This window comes from Lytechinus variegatus, chromosome 1 (assembly GCF_018143015.1).
Source record: "Lytechinus variegatus isolate NC3 chromosome 1, Lvar_3.0, whole genome shotgun sequence".
Taxonomy (NCBI): domain Eukaryota; kingdom Metazoa; phylum Echinodermata; class Echinoidea; order Temnopleuroida; family Toxopneustidae; genus Lytechinus; species Lytechinus variegatus.
In genome coordinates this window covers 62,204,086-62,218,467 of record NC_054740.1, presented here as the reverse complement: position 1 = coordinate 62,218,467, position 14,382 = coordinate 62,204,086, and positions in this window count along the sequence as shown.

Genomic DNA, 14,382 nt, shown 5'->3' with positions numbered 1-14,382 from the left:
GAATTAGCATTGTTTATACTACATGGTTCAGACAAATTGGCCCTTTTTCTCAAATCTGTAAAAAAGGAAATAATGTAGAATTCAAACAATAAAAAACAAAACAAATATTGAGTGAAGCACATCATTGTCTCATTTGCATGTCACTGAGTTGTGCATATCACTGTTTTGTGAAAAATATTAAGCGAAACTTTTAAATGTCAAAACTTCCTTATTTTACATCCAATTTTGATGAAATTTTCAGCATTATGCCAGTTTGATTTTTCTTTATTGATTCAAAATAATCCACAATTTTCTGGGGTGGACTTGACCTTTAAACAGAAAAGCTATTAATCTGGTAAGATGAGAGGTGATGACTTTTTATCTGTTTGCTAGACAGCATGAATGCTCGTAAACAAGCAACCAGAGGACTAAAGGTAAAAAGTCCTCTCCAAGGGACCTGGTAATGGGAATACACACCTTTAATGCTAAATGACAGTAATTGCAGTAAAACGCTAATTTTGTGAGAAAGTCTGTAAAACCAAGGTTAAGTATTACTATATCATTGTCGATCTAGATCTGGTACAGTTACATAAACTGAACTTTGTGAAATCATGAAATGATTGTACAATCACTGAAGATAGCCAACACAGATAGGCACACGTGGGACAGGGCATTATTATTGATGGAATAAAGACCCGGCGGAAGTGACCGAATCCGCGCTTATTTTGCTTATTTCTCAGCAATTACACAATTTCTTCCAGAATCCTTTGGCACATATCTTTTATTCACACAAACAGACACTTGAGTGGTCATTATATTAGATTCTGTAAAAAGTCATTTTGATATCCTTACCAGAACTGGAATTTACCTTTAATACCAAAGGGCACTGGAACTGTTCAATCCGAAACTCCCTCCCTACATGTATATACCTACCAAGTTTTAACACATCCTTTGGTATGACAGCACAGTCAGTAGTGGGAATAAAGCCTTTTTTTGACCCCTTATCGTAGGAACCTACAAAGTAATCACTGCCAATCAGAGCATCAAAGGAACATTTATGATAAATATCTGATTGCCAAGTACACACAGACACTTGTATATAATTACACTACTAGAAATGTTTCATTAATGATTAATGACACTTGATTTTCAATACAATGCACTTATCAAACTAAGAACAATGACTTAATAACACCTTCATATTATCATTAATCTATAAGCTTTTCACACCAATGATAGCATTCTGCAGTATCATCCAAGAGTGAGCACCAACTTCCTTGAGGTACCACAAAATAACTTTTTTCTAAATTAAATAAACATGAAATTGCTTTATCATGCATCAATGAAAAACACACTTAGACAAATTAACAATTTTACAAAAGAAAGCAATAAGACTTATCTCAAATGCTCCTTTTAATAGTCATACAAAGCCTTTGTTTTTACAATCAAATTTATTAACTTTAAAAGATCTGATATCATTAAATTCACTAGTTTTTATGTACAAGCTTAATGCCAGAATCTTACCACCTCTCTTCAGTGACATTTTTGTTTCAAATTCTCAAATCCATTCTCACAATACTCGTCACAGCAAATGCCTACGCCCTCCATATGTTCGAACATCCATTGCTTTTAATTCATTTAAGACTTACTTCCCCAAACTATGGAATGAAATTCCAAATGATATAAAAAATAGTTCTACTTTATCAAGATTTAGATCTTTATGCAGGAAAATGTTATTTTCCGTTTATTGATCGAATGCATATGATCTCACATTAGTGCTGCCCCCCCCCCCCCTTAGCTCATTCCCTTTTTTTTTTTTTTTTGCTGCAGGAGTGTTTCTTTTAATTTTGATCTGGGATTTTTACTCCTTAATTTTGTCATTTGTAATGTATTAATGTATCGCATGGTGACCCCTTTCATAAGCATTGCTTCTCTGGGGTCTCCGAACCATCTATTTATTTGTTTGTTTGTTTTTTCTGATACTTTGTTGATACTGTATATTGTACTGTTTTTATCCTTTTGATGGTTGAATAAATAAATGAATTGAATTGAATTGAAAATTGAAAGTAAAATGCATAAAAAGGGAAACACTCAAAGATATTTTCATAAACCTGCTGCCATATCTCCCAGCTACTTCCTTTCCTTCCTCTATATTCATTGAAATTCACCCACAATCCTCAATTTTTTTTTCAATTCTATTTCACAGAGCAGCATAAAACTCTGATAATTATGGGCCTGCATGACGCCAAAGGATAACATTTCTTCTCGCCTCACATCAAAAGTTCTTTCAATTTGCTTTATACGCTGCAAATATCTCCATTAGCTCAGTGAAACTCAAATTAAAGTTCTGTATGAAAAGCTAAATGTAAGTTTGAGTATAGAAATCTAATTTTAATGGGAGTGGTTGGAATCAATCCTACAGGTTATCACAAACCAGAATGCTTCAATAGGAACAACAAAGTTAGAATAATTTAGGCTTGCTTGAAATTGTATTGATTTAATTTCCAATCTTCCATGCTTTTCCTGATGTAGTAAACACAGGAAACATGTGAGACAGACATCAACACATACATGTATTTCAGTAGTTAACTGATCTTCATTTGTCCATTACATTTTCCATAAAAAAAATAATTTGACATATTATTCCTTTATAGTTTTTGTAATCCTGTGTAAGTTTTGTTTAATTCTGTAAAAACATTTCATTTTCTGTTGTTACCAGTGCCAGAGTTTATTAAAGCATTTTTGCAGTTTTTTTCCTTTAAAAAAAGGCATAAATATTGCAAGTACAGTACTTTGTTTCACATTGGCTCAATGTCTCCTGAATGAGCATGAGTGGAAAGACCACAAAAAGATGGGCTCCAGTTCAATGCATAAAACTGTTAATTTCACTTAAATAAAGCCCAGTTTATTAATCACAAAACTCATTGATTTTTCATCTGATTTTGATAAAATATCATTATGGTATGAAATTATATAATATTATTTTTTCCAGATTTAAGAATAAGGAAACTGTTCATTGAAATCCAATAGGTTCAAGTATGACAATTCCTCATACACAGAGACAAATCACACTTTATTTTACATTACAATGAGGAAAATAAAATCTAATAATTCTTTTTATGAAATATGAAAAAGATTGAATGGATGACATCATCATTTCACTTTGCATTCTGACCGGGATGTGCATCAAGTCTTTAAAGAGAAATGCCAGTAGTTGCAGTAAACACTGATTTCATGAGAAAGTCTGTAAAACCAGGCTTAATTGTCAGAATATCATCGAGGATCTAGATCTGGTACAATTACATATACTGAACTTTGTGAAATCTTGAAATTTACGCTGAAAAACGTTCACACTGAAGATCACCAACACAGATAGGCACACGTGGGACAGTGTATTATTATTGCTGGAATAAAGACCCGACAGAAGTGACCGAACCCTTATAAAAATCGCCAATGGTATTTGAATGGTGCCGAATGGTAGTTGAATGGTGATCTGAATGGTAAATGGTACGCGAATGGTATTTAAGTGGTGTTTCAATGGTAAGTTCTTAATGGTAATTGGTAGTTTATTTAATGGTAAATGGTATACCATATACCCAATGGTGTCTCAGTGGTATGTGTCTAATGGTATGATTAGTATGATGAATGGTATACCACACACCCAATGGTGTCTCAGTGGTATTCAATGGTGTCTCAGTGGTATGTGCTTGTAATGGTATGATTGGTATGATGGATGGTATACCATTTACCCAATGGTGTCTCAGTGGTATTCAATGGTGTCTCAGTGGTATGTGCTTGTAATGGTATGATTGGTATGGTGAATAGTATACCATACACCCAATGGTGTCTCAGTGGTATTCAATGGTGTATCAGTAGTATGTGCCTGTAATGGTATGATGAATGGTATACCATACACCCAATGGTGTCTCAGTGGTATACAGTGGTGTCTCAGTGGTATTCAATAGTGTCTCAGTAGTGTGTGCCTCTAATGGTTTGACTGGTATAATGAATGGTATACCATACGCCCAATGGTGTCTCAGTGGTATACAATGGTGTCTCAGTGGTATTCAATGGTGTCTCAGTAGTATGTGCCTCCATAATGGTACGACTGGTATGATGAATGGTATACCATATACCCAATGGTGTCTCAGTGGTATACAATGGTGTCTCAGTGGTATTCAATGGTGTCTCAGTAGTATGTGCCTGTAATGGTATGATGAATGGTATACCATACACCCAATGGTGTCTCAGTGGTATACAATGGTGTCTCAGTGGTATTCAATGGTGTCTCAGTAGTATGTGCCTGTAATGGTATGATGAATGGTATACCATACACCCAATGGTGTCTCAGTGGTATACAATGGTGTCTCAGTGATATTCAATAGTGTTTCAGTAGTATGTGCCACTATAATGGTATGGTGAATGGTATACCATATACTCAATGGTGTCTCAGTGATATCCATCACCATCCTCTCTTTTCCCCTTTGTTTCCTTTTCGCTTTTTGTTTCTTGGTAGTGAAAATTGAACGGCAGAAATGTAGCTCCTCTATCGTACGGTATACTGTTTGTTTTTATTTTAAACTACGTTCTTCATATTTTTATTTTCAAAGTTTTATTCTATTTAATTTATAATCATTTTGCTTATTTATGGCTGCTTTTTATGAAGAGAACTATATCTGGAGTGTTCCAAAAAGATATTTGCAATTAATCCCAAGATGCAAATTTACAGGTTATATACATTAATTTTATCTAAAACATATCAATTTGGATTTTTTGATGGAAGAAACAATAAATCAGTTGCAAGTTTGCAATGAAAAGTATGACTTTCAATTGATTTTGGAGTGTGAAATTGATTTTCGTTCGATTGCAAGTTTCTTGCAATGCCCCATATTTTGCTCAAAATAAATTCACTGTTGGTTGTCTTGGTCCCCCAACCTCTATCAAATTCCCATCCGCAAACCCTGATATGGTCAGTCTGCAACGTCCAAATTTAGCCCCCTCCGAACCCATTTGTACGCTACTATAGCTGCTTCCAATCATGAATTATTCCTCTCTCTTTTTTTTACAAATGATATTTTCAAAATTCTAATTCTATTTTTAGGCCCTAATTATTCTTTCTCACGGACGGCGTTCATAAAGAGGAGAGCTATTCTATAGGCCGGTCATTACTTGATTGAAATGATTTATCCATATTGTCTTGCTCCCCCACCCCTATCAAAATTCCCTGCCGCCATACAGGGTATAGTACAATGTAACAGAAAAGAAATATACTGAATGAAATCTCAATTTCAATCAAAACAAAAGCAAATTAAAAGGGAAGAGGAATGAGTAAAAAAAATATATATAAAGGGAAAAAACAAGAAAAGAAAAAGGCAAAGAAGAAAAGAAAGAAACAGAAAAGAAAAAAAGACAACGAAAATAAAAAAGAAAGAAGAGAGAGAAAAGGAAAAATATGAAGGGATCGAAAACTTTCTTTCATAGATTCCAAGATCCAAGGAAAACAGTGGCAAAAATTGATCTCACGCCATCATGGTTTCCATCCCAGAACCAATCGAGAGGAAAAAGAAGACACCCCTGATTTGGTTTAATTCACCCCCCCCCCCCCCACCCATATCGGGATGTGTATTTATCTTGGCGAAGAAGTCCCCTCCCCCAGATTTGGTCATAATTTATCCCCCCCCCCATATGCGTTGGCGGCGGGGCTGCTTGGCTGCTTGCCAGGTAGCTCTATTATACATGCTGTTCTCGCACGCACGCGCGCACGTCTAACCGCCAAGTGCAATATTTGAAAAAGAAAACTCGATCTACCGGTACTACCGTTTTGCTGTTGATAAGTCCGTCGATAATTCATCAAAAACTAAAGGATCACGGGTCAGATTCGGACAGCGACTTCAAAGTCATTTGTAGAAGGCTAAACAGTAAGTTCTATAACAATTTTCTTTGATTAATTTATCAAATTGTCTCAAAATGTTCGATGTCGTTGTACTGCCACGACCACTGCACTGCCACCGTCACTGCCCCGTTTGCGCTGGCCGCTGCTCTACGGGCTGGCTGGGACGTGGCTTTGACGATAGGGAGTGCTTATGGTTTATGCTTTGTATTTGCTGAGTTTAGCTCGGCGAGCATTAAATAGTAATTCGCTCATATTGCCTGATGTTTATTGTCAATGTTTTACAAAAACCATCTCTGAATACATTGAATTCATGAATGAATGATTTGTTAATGCTAATGTCAAGACTGTCAAAGTTTTAATTGTGGTAATGTGAAATAGACCGTTACTGCACAACGTTAATTCACTGAAATTGAAAACTTGCCGACAAATATTGCTTTGAAATTAGGCCTATAATTTGTTGTTGTTGTTGATAGATGTTGGTAAATGAGATAAAATGGAGGTGAAACATGGTAAGGGTCCTAAAGTTTAAAAAATGATAAAGGCTACGCAGGCCTATAACTTAGCTACACCGTACACACCACTCATTGCACATACTATTTCAATGGTAAAATGTGCACTTTGTGTGTGGAACTGTGACTGGACGGAGTGACAAACGATTCCTATTCAATTTTTCTACAGAGGAATTATGCAGAGAAAACTGGCGCTAATGCAGTTTTGCACCGGCCGATTACCAGCATACCTCATCACCAAAACTTGTTCCCAAATGTCATGACAGGTCCCTCAGTCACATTTCGATGTTAATATACCCACCGCTTTTCAAAATATTGGGAATGACTGTATTTAGTCTGCGATCTCGACGTCGTTGATCTAATCCGTAGACATCACTTCGCGGATCGCTCGGATTCGCTGTAATATTTATATGGACTGAAGTTAGCAACCAAATCATGCTAACATGTGGCGAACAAACTGCCAGCATGCCGCATGCGAATATTTTGATCGCATAACTTCGGTCCATATCAACATGACGGCGAATCCAAGCGATCCGCAATATTTTGAAAAGTGGTGGGCATATTGTGTATTGATCTCAAAATGTGTGTAGACAATTCTGGTGGGGAGTTTTGCTCGAAGTTGCATGCACAACGAACAATTGTCCATAGACTGTGTACAACGGATAGATCGTCTCCGCATAGCGATTCGAAGACCGCTGATTGGTCAATCACGCAGATCACGTCATGACCACGTGGTCCCAAAAATAATTCCTTTGGACTGCGTGCGGAAGTATCGATAGCGATATCCGGTCACGTTGTGTACGCGGTAAATGGTCTTGGTTTGTGATCGGATCGCTCCGGTATCGATCGAAAAATTATCGAAACTCTGCAATTTCATGCATATTCACGCGACACTCCGAAACCCGGAAGCCAATTGACTTTGTGCACGTTGCGATAGACTCTACAAAAGGGGGACACTTGTGTAAGAAAGCCACATTTTTATCAAACACATCGACTATTGCTCTCAAGGTGGGGGCACAGGTCAAATGTGCCCACTTGGATCTGCTTCTGCGATTGTCAATACCAGAAAAATGGAATTTATGTCATCGATTACCCTCCTTTTGAAAATTGCTGCTCTAGAAATTTGATTTCAGATGACATAGCTATTACTAGAATAAAGCATGCACAGTTATAATACAGCCTTGTGTCTGAACTACGCTGAATACTATCACATTTCCTTATTTTTATCCTGAATTCTGGGCTGGTAATCAGAGATCCATGAAAAATATCTTTGACATTAAAGTTCTAAGATCATTCTTTTTCTATTACTATATTAGTATTCTATTTTTGTTTGTATCTGCACATACATGCAGATTTTACAACACTCAAATTGATTTTATTTCATTTTCAAAGTTTGGACGACGGATACACTGGATGATAAGGTAGATGGTCCAGCCTTATCTGGGAATGACACGACGGGTGTTGAACACAGAAAACGTGCCGTGTACAAGAAACAATTGGAGTTTATGAAAGGTAGGTGTGTAAGAATTTTCTTCAGTAGAAAAAATTGCAAAGCTTCATGAGATAAAACAGATTGTATTCTGCAGTGGCATAAATGAAAAAAACCCTTGTCAGGAATGGTAAAAAATCCTGAGAAAGGACAAATGTCATCCCTATTTAGAGGAGCACACGCCTTTTCTGACACCCCCCCCCCAGAAAAAAAAATCAGTATGTTGGCTGAGGGGGGAAGGGTGGACACTTTGTCCCCAGGTATTCATTTGTTGTGGTATTTGTCATCATTGGGGCAACCTCCCATTATATAATAGGTTATTGTCTACCCATCTATGGTTAAACATAAATTTATCATATTTTACAAAATGTTTTGTTGATATTTGTTAATTGGTATCATTCAATTGAATGGTAGATTATACTGCAAATTCTCGATATATAAAAAATATATGAACTTCTAAAGAAAGCTTACACACACGACAAGCATTCATATTTTGAACCCTTAGCTAATATACTGTCCTTTGCATTGTTTTCATCCAATATTTCTTATTACAGCTTCAAGGAATTAATCCTGCCGGGTACCCATTCACTTCATCTGGGTCTAGTGATGCACAGTGTGGATGAATTTCGGGCTGAAGGAAAACACACCATGGCTAGGACTCAAATTCTGTTTGAAAGGTGAGAGTAAGAACCACTAGACCACGACGTTATTAACCAGCTGATGTCATATCCCCACTTGTTCTTTTGTATTTTATTACAAGAAGTCGCGCTAATTTACATTTTGTCCTCCGAGAACTATAAAAAATGGAGTGAAAATTTATTTCAAAGACATGTCCACCCTAACAAAGAAGTTGATTTGATTAAAAAGAGAAAAATCAAACATAAAAATCGGATGAAAAATAAGAAAGGTATGACATTTTTAAGTTTCGCTCAATTTCACTTAATAGTTACATGCACATCCAAGTCGGTATGCAAATGAGGGAACTGATGACATCACTCATTCACTTTTCTTTGTTTTTTAAATATGAAATATTATAATTTTCTCCTCATTGTCCTATGAAATAAAGTTTTATTTTTATTTTTTTATTGTCAAATCTGTAAAAATTGAAATATTGTACAATTCAAACAATGAAAACCAAAACAAAAAGTGAGGGACATCATCGATTCCCTCATATGCATGTGGGTAAATTGTGTATATAACTATTTTGTGAAAAATAGGCGAAATTTCAAAATGTCATAACTTTCTTATTTTGCATCCGATTTTGATGAAATATTTTGCATGATGCTTGCCTGATTTTCTCTGTTGATTAAAAAAAACCTTTTCTGTGGTGGACTTGACCTTTAATGTGAAGATATGCATTGCTGGAAATAATGATATGATACTTGGGACATATCATACACACATGTATGAAAATATGAAATAATTATTTCATTTTATAAAATAAGCCTAACAAATATTCCTGACGATCATGTGTACATTGGGTTAATTTTTTACCAAAATATTGTTAAATTTCAAATTCAATAACTTTGTTATCAGATTTTAATGAAATTTTCAGCATGATCCTTTTCTGATTCATTCTCTCCCTACCAAAATCTCCCCTTTTCTCATGCTTTCTTTCTATGGTCCCCTTCATTCTCCTTATAACTATGTTATATGTAAAATGTAACCGGTCGTCCAACCAATTTGATTGAAGGGCTAGAGGTACTCGAGACTGAAAGCTATGTGATATAATTCAAAGTGTACATCAGACAAACAAAAAACACTGAAAATTTCATCAAAATTTGTTGAGGATTAACAAAGTTTTGACGAATTAAAGTTGTTATTTTTTGGTAAATCTGTTCTCTGCAAGTCCTCATGAATATACAAGATCACAATTTATATATTTTTTGTATTATATGAATTTAAATTTTGTCCACGCTTGGTTGTAAAAAATTACGATTGACTACTGATTTACTGTGTAAGACAATAATCATATTATTTCTCACACATAGTTGAGTTATTCATTTGATTCAACACAACAAAAATAGACAGAAAAGAAATAAGTGGGTATCTTGTATATATCATTTTCTATATATTTTGCAAAAATGGTCTCTATTTTTCTTCTGTTTTTTAGTGTTCCAAATTGAATAATTTTCTTTCCCTATTTTCATTATATTTTCTTTCTATGTGTGATATATTATTTATTTCTTAATGTATCATTATTGTATTTATGATAAACTTTTGGCGTGTTTCTACAGTAAATCATTAAAAACAGTTTATCTTTTCCGGACTCGAATAACCTTATCATTCTTAAACCAACCTGTTTCTACAGACCTAATAATCTGATTAATTTGCATTTCGCGTCGCAAATACGGCGGAAATCGGAAAATTCAACCTATAACCTCACATTGCATTTTGGTATGTCAAAAATTGCATCTCGTTAGGAAAATTTTCAAAATTCATGGTAGATCTCACTCATTGTAGCAGGTACACATGTTTCGCGATCAGCTGGCGAGATAAAAAACGGCCAGAATATATGTATACTGTGAGATCGCACTTCTTGGTTCAAGCACTTAAGCCAGACACGTATGCTATTTTGCCCCGTGTTTTTACAGAAAAGTTAAACGGATTAACATGGCAATAACCACCTCTCAGAGAGATGGTTATGAGAAACCGTATTTTGCGCGATGCAATTTATCAATAAACCGCATCGCGTCTGTTTCTACAGGAAAGTTATCCGGGATTCTGGATACTTAGGCGGGTAATACCTTTTAACAATTCTATGTAGAAACATGCCATTGATATATCTTTTTAGGTGAAAAGAAAAAAGAGACCAATTTGGGAGTACTATTTTCCCCCCTTTTGGGGATATTTCATTTCTTCTAGGTGTGGTACGCTTTATTCATTTGGCCATGTGAAGGCTATCACACATTTTGAGTTTAATCTTCGAAATTTGGTGTTCATTAGTTTGTTGTCCAAACTCTGTCTTACATGTAAATTTGTTTATAGGAAGATTAACATAATATTTATGTGGAGTGCAATCATTGATCTCTTGTGGAGTCGCACAGTCACATGTATTCATAATATGGTGCTTTTATGCCATACCTGTCAATACTCTTTTGTACTTGAACTTATTAGTAAAAAATGTTTATTAATGTCGTTGAAAGCAATTACACACAACAGATTTAACATCAAGTTTATTGTATTACAAGTATCAGGTTTGTATGCAGAACAGTGGTTTTGCCAAGTACTCAATCCATGTAAAAAGCAATATGAGAGAACAGGTTTATTCTTGGAAATGTTAGTCTTCATTTGTTGTGTTTTTCAATCAAACTCTGTCTTGATGCATGTTTATTTTTAGATAACAAGATTGACAGAGTATAGATATCAACGAGTAGCTAAGTCATATATATTAATAACTTATGTGCTTTAATTATAAAGTCTATACTTGTGAATACTCTGTGCCATTTATGCTGTACTTAAACTTCTTATAGTAAAAACATTTTGACGTTCTTGAAATAAGTAACTGTTTTCATTTTTTTTCTTGTGTATACTTATTCCATTATTAAGCCTACCACTAACCCCAGAGATATGCTGTTCACCAGTGGTCTACCATTCACTGTACTTTATTGGCCTACTATACATTGCACATCGTTGTTCTACTGTCTACCATTCAGTGTAAACCATTGGTCTACCATTGAATTTACACTTGTGGTCTATAGTGTATGACCAATGGTGTTATTTGAATGGTTGACTAATAGTATAGTGTGTATGACAGTGTTGTATGGTAAATGGTAGGTCAATGGTGTACGGTGTATGGTAAGCCAATGGTGTATGGTAAGCCTATGGTGTACGGTGAATAGTAGTTCAATGGTGTATGGTAGGCCAATGGTGTACTGTAAATGGTAGGTCAATGGTATACGGTGTATGGTAGAATGGTGTAAAGTGAATGGTCAATCAATGGTGAACGGTGTGTGGTGTACGACGAATGGTAGTTGAATGGTGTATGGTGAGCGGTGAATGGTACACAAATGGTGTACTTTGAATGGTACGTGAATGGTGTACGGTGAATGGTGTACAGTGAATGGTACGCGAATGGTGTACGACGAATGGTAGTTGAATGGTGTATGGTGAGCACTGAATGGTACACGAATGGTGTACGGCGAATGGTGTACAGTGAATGGTACGCGAATGGTGTACAGTGAATGGTGTACGATGAATGGTACGCGGATGGTGAATGGTACACGAATGGTGAATGGTACACGAATGGTGTATGTTGAATGGTAGGCGAATGGTGTATGGTGAATGGTGTAAGGTAATTGGTAGGCCAATGGTGTCCAGTGAATGGTGGCTGAATGGTAAATGGTAGGCCAGTGAATGGTGGCTGAATGGTGAATGGTGGTCAATGGTAAACCTGTCTATAGTGGCCATATGGTAGATCAATGGTGAATGGTGTTTGATCAATGGTATATGAATGGTAAATGGTGCTCATGAATATGGTAATAGTAACGTCCGAATTATTTAAATTAGTTTGAATGGTATACCATTGAGGCTTGAATGGTATACCATTGGTGTATGGTGGGTGCTGTGCGAATGGTATTCCAATGGTATATCAATGGTGTATGATAAATGGTAGTCAATGGTATACCATTCAATTTTTTTTATAAGGGAATCCGCGCTTATTTTGCTTGTTTCTCAGCAATTACACAATATCTTCCAGAATCTTTTGGCACATATTTTTTATTCATACAGACACTTGGGTGGTCATTATATTGGATTCTGTAAAGTCATTTTGAGATCGTTACCAAACAATGGTTTATCTATAAGTAGTCAGGTCCAGATTTTAAAAAATGTGCTCAGAAAAAGTGCTTTAGGCATTTTGTGTTAATGCTGATTTATCAATTGTTTTAAGGTAATTCAGGGGTGCTGAATCCAAAAATGCTGTTTGCCAAACTTGATTCCGATGTTTTCACCCTCAAATTGGCAAAAAACAAAATGGCGGCATATTTAATGCAGTTTCCCATATTAAACGATCTTTATGGGTGATTATATTTCAGAAATTGGAATATATGCGTTATTTTTTATACCTAGGGTTGCAAACATAATGTGTCCGATTGATTCGTCAGCCATCTTTAATTCCAAGATGGCTGCCATGATTCACAGCTGCTGATTGATTTTAAATAATTTGGCCAAATGTTTGATAATTTGGGGGCTATGATGGCATATTTACATTGTGATATCTTTAACGTGTCCGCCATTTTGCCTTGCCTGCATAGCAGAAGCAAGACACGGACGTTGTTTTTCCGATGGCGGCGATGACCATGGCGGCGGCGAAATCAACATCAAATCTTAACTGAGGTTAAGATTTTGAAATGTCATAACTTTTAGGGTATAGTTGTCTATTTCATGAAACTTAGGCATGTTAGGATTAAACAAAATATATTGAGACAGGTTTTATAGTTACAGAAGGTCGTCAAGTTTACATGGAAATAAAGCATGGCGTCCACAACGGCAGCCGTTGTACCATCAACTCCAAAAATAAAGTAAATCCTCAAAATCGAAATCAAATTCATCAAAAGGCTTTCAAGGCAAATAATGAATCAGGACAGGTTTACAAGATAGGCAGTGATTGTGTCAGAGAATCCAGAGTCAGAGAAAATGACGTCAATAATGGACGTCAGGACGTTGTAACTTTGAAATGGTCCAAATTCATTATATATACACCTGGTAGAAATACATTTGGGGTCTACCGAGAATAAAATAAATCATATGAAAAAATCATGCTTCCAAAGGGAACAAATTATATTGGAAAAATTTCAAGGTTTATCAGTTGTGCAGTTTTGCAAAAAAAAATGATGACCTAAAAATAATAGTTATTTTTAAAAAATCTGGATGCAAAGTGCATACACTATCTACCTAGAAACATTTTTGTGTCTTTCTCACGATTTCAAGGTTCAAATAATATAAGTGAAGACGAATTACATGGATACACCATTGTCCATTTTGTAGAAAATTGAAGAACGCTCCAAAAATTACATTCCAATTGGCCACCATTGATACAAAAGCGACAATACTTCATATCTCATCTAGTGCCACTATTTTGGTGTGTCTGTTTAAGAATCGTGAAAATACGTTTTACAAGAATTTGTGACTTTATCAGATGGTGATGCAACAATAAGTAAATATCCGAAAAACAAATTCTAAAAACTAACGTACACTTTCACCTAAAAAGTTCCATAATTCACTGATAATTTCAAGACATGTCATTTATGTGCTTAGGACTATCCTATGGTTTCAAGATTACGGGACATCAGTCATTTTGGACTTTTACGACTGACCATCCTTTTTGTTTGTCTTCAAACCACAAAGTGTAGATTTTGTTCACCTAATTTTGACTATGTTTAGGTGATGGAAGTCTTTTTAGACTCATTTTGAAAGCGATCTTTAAATAATAGGTAAAATGGGCAGCTTCATACCATTGTAAATAATAAAAAAGTAATATTCAAACCTTGAAACCATAGTGTAGACAACAA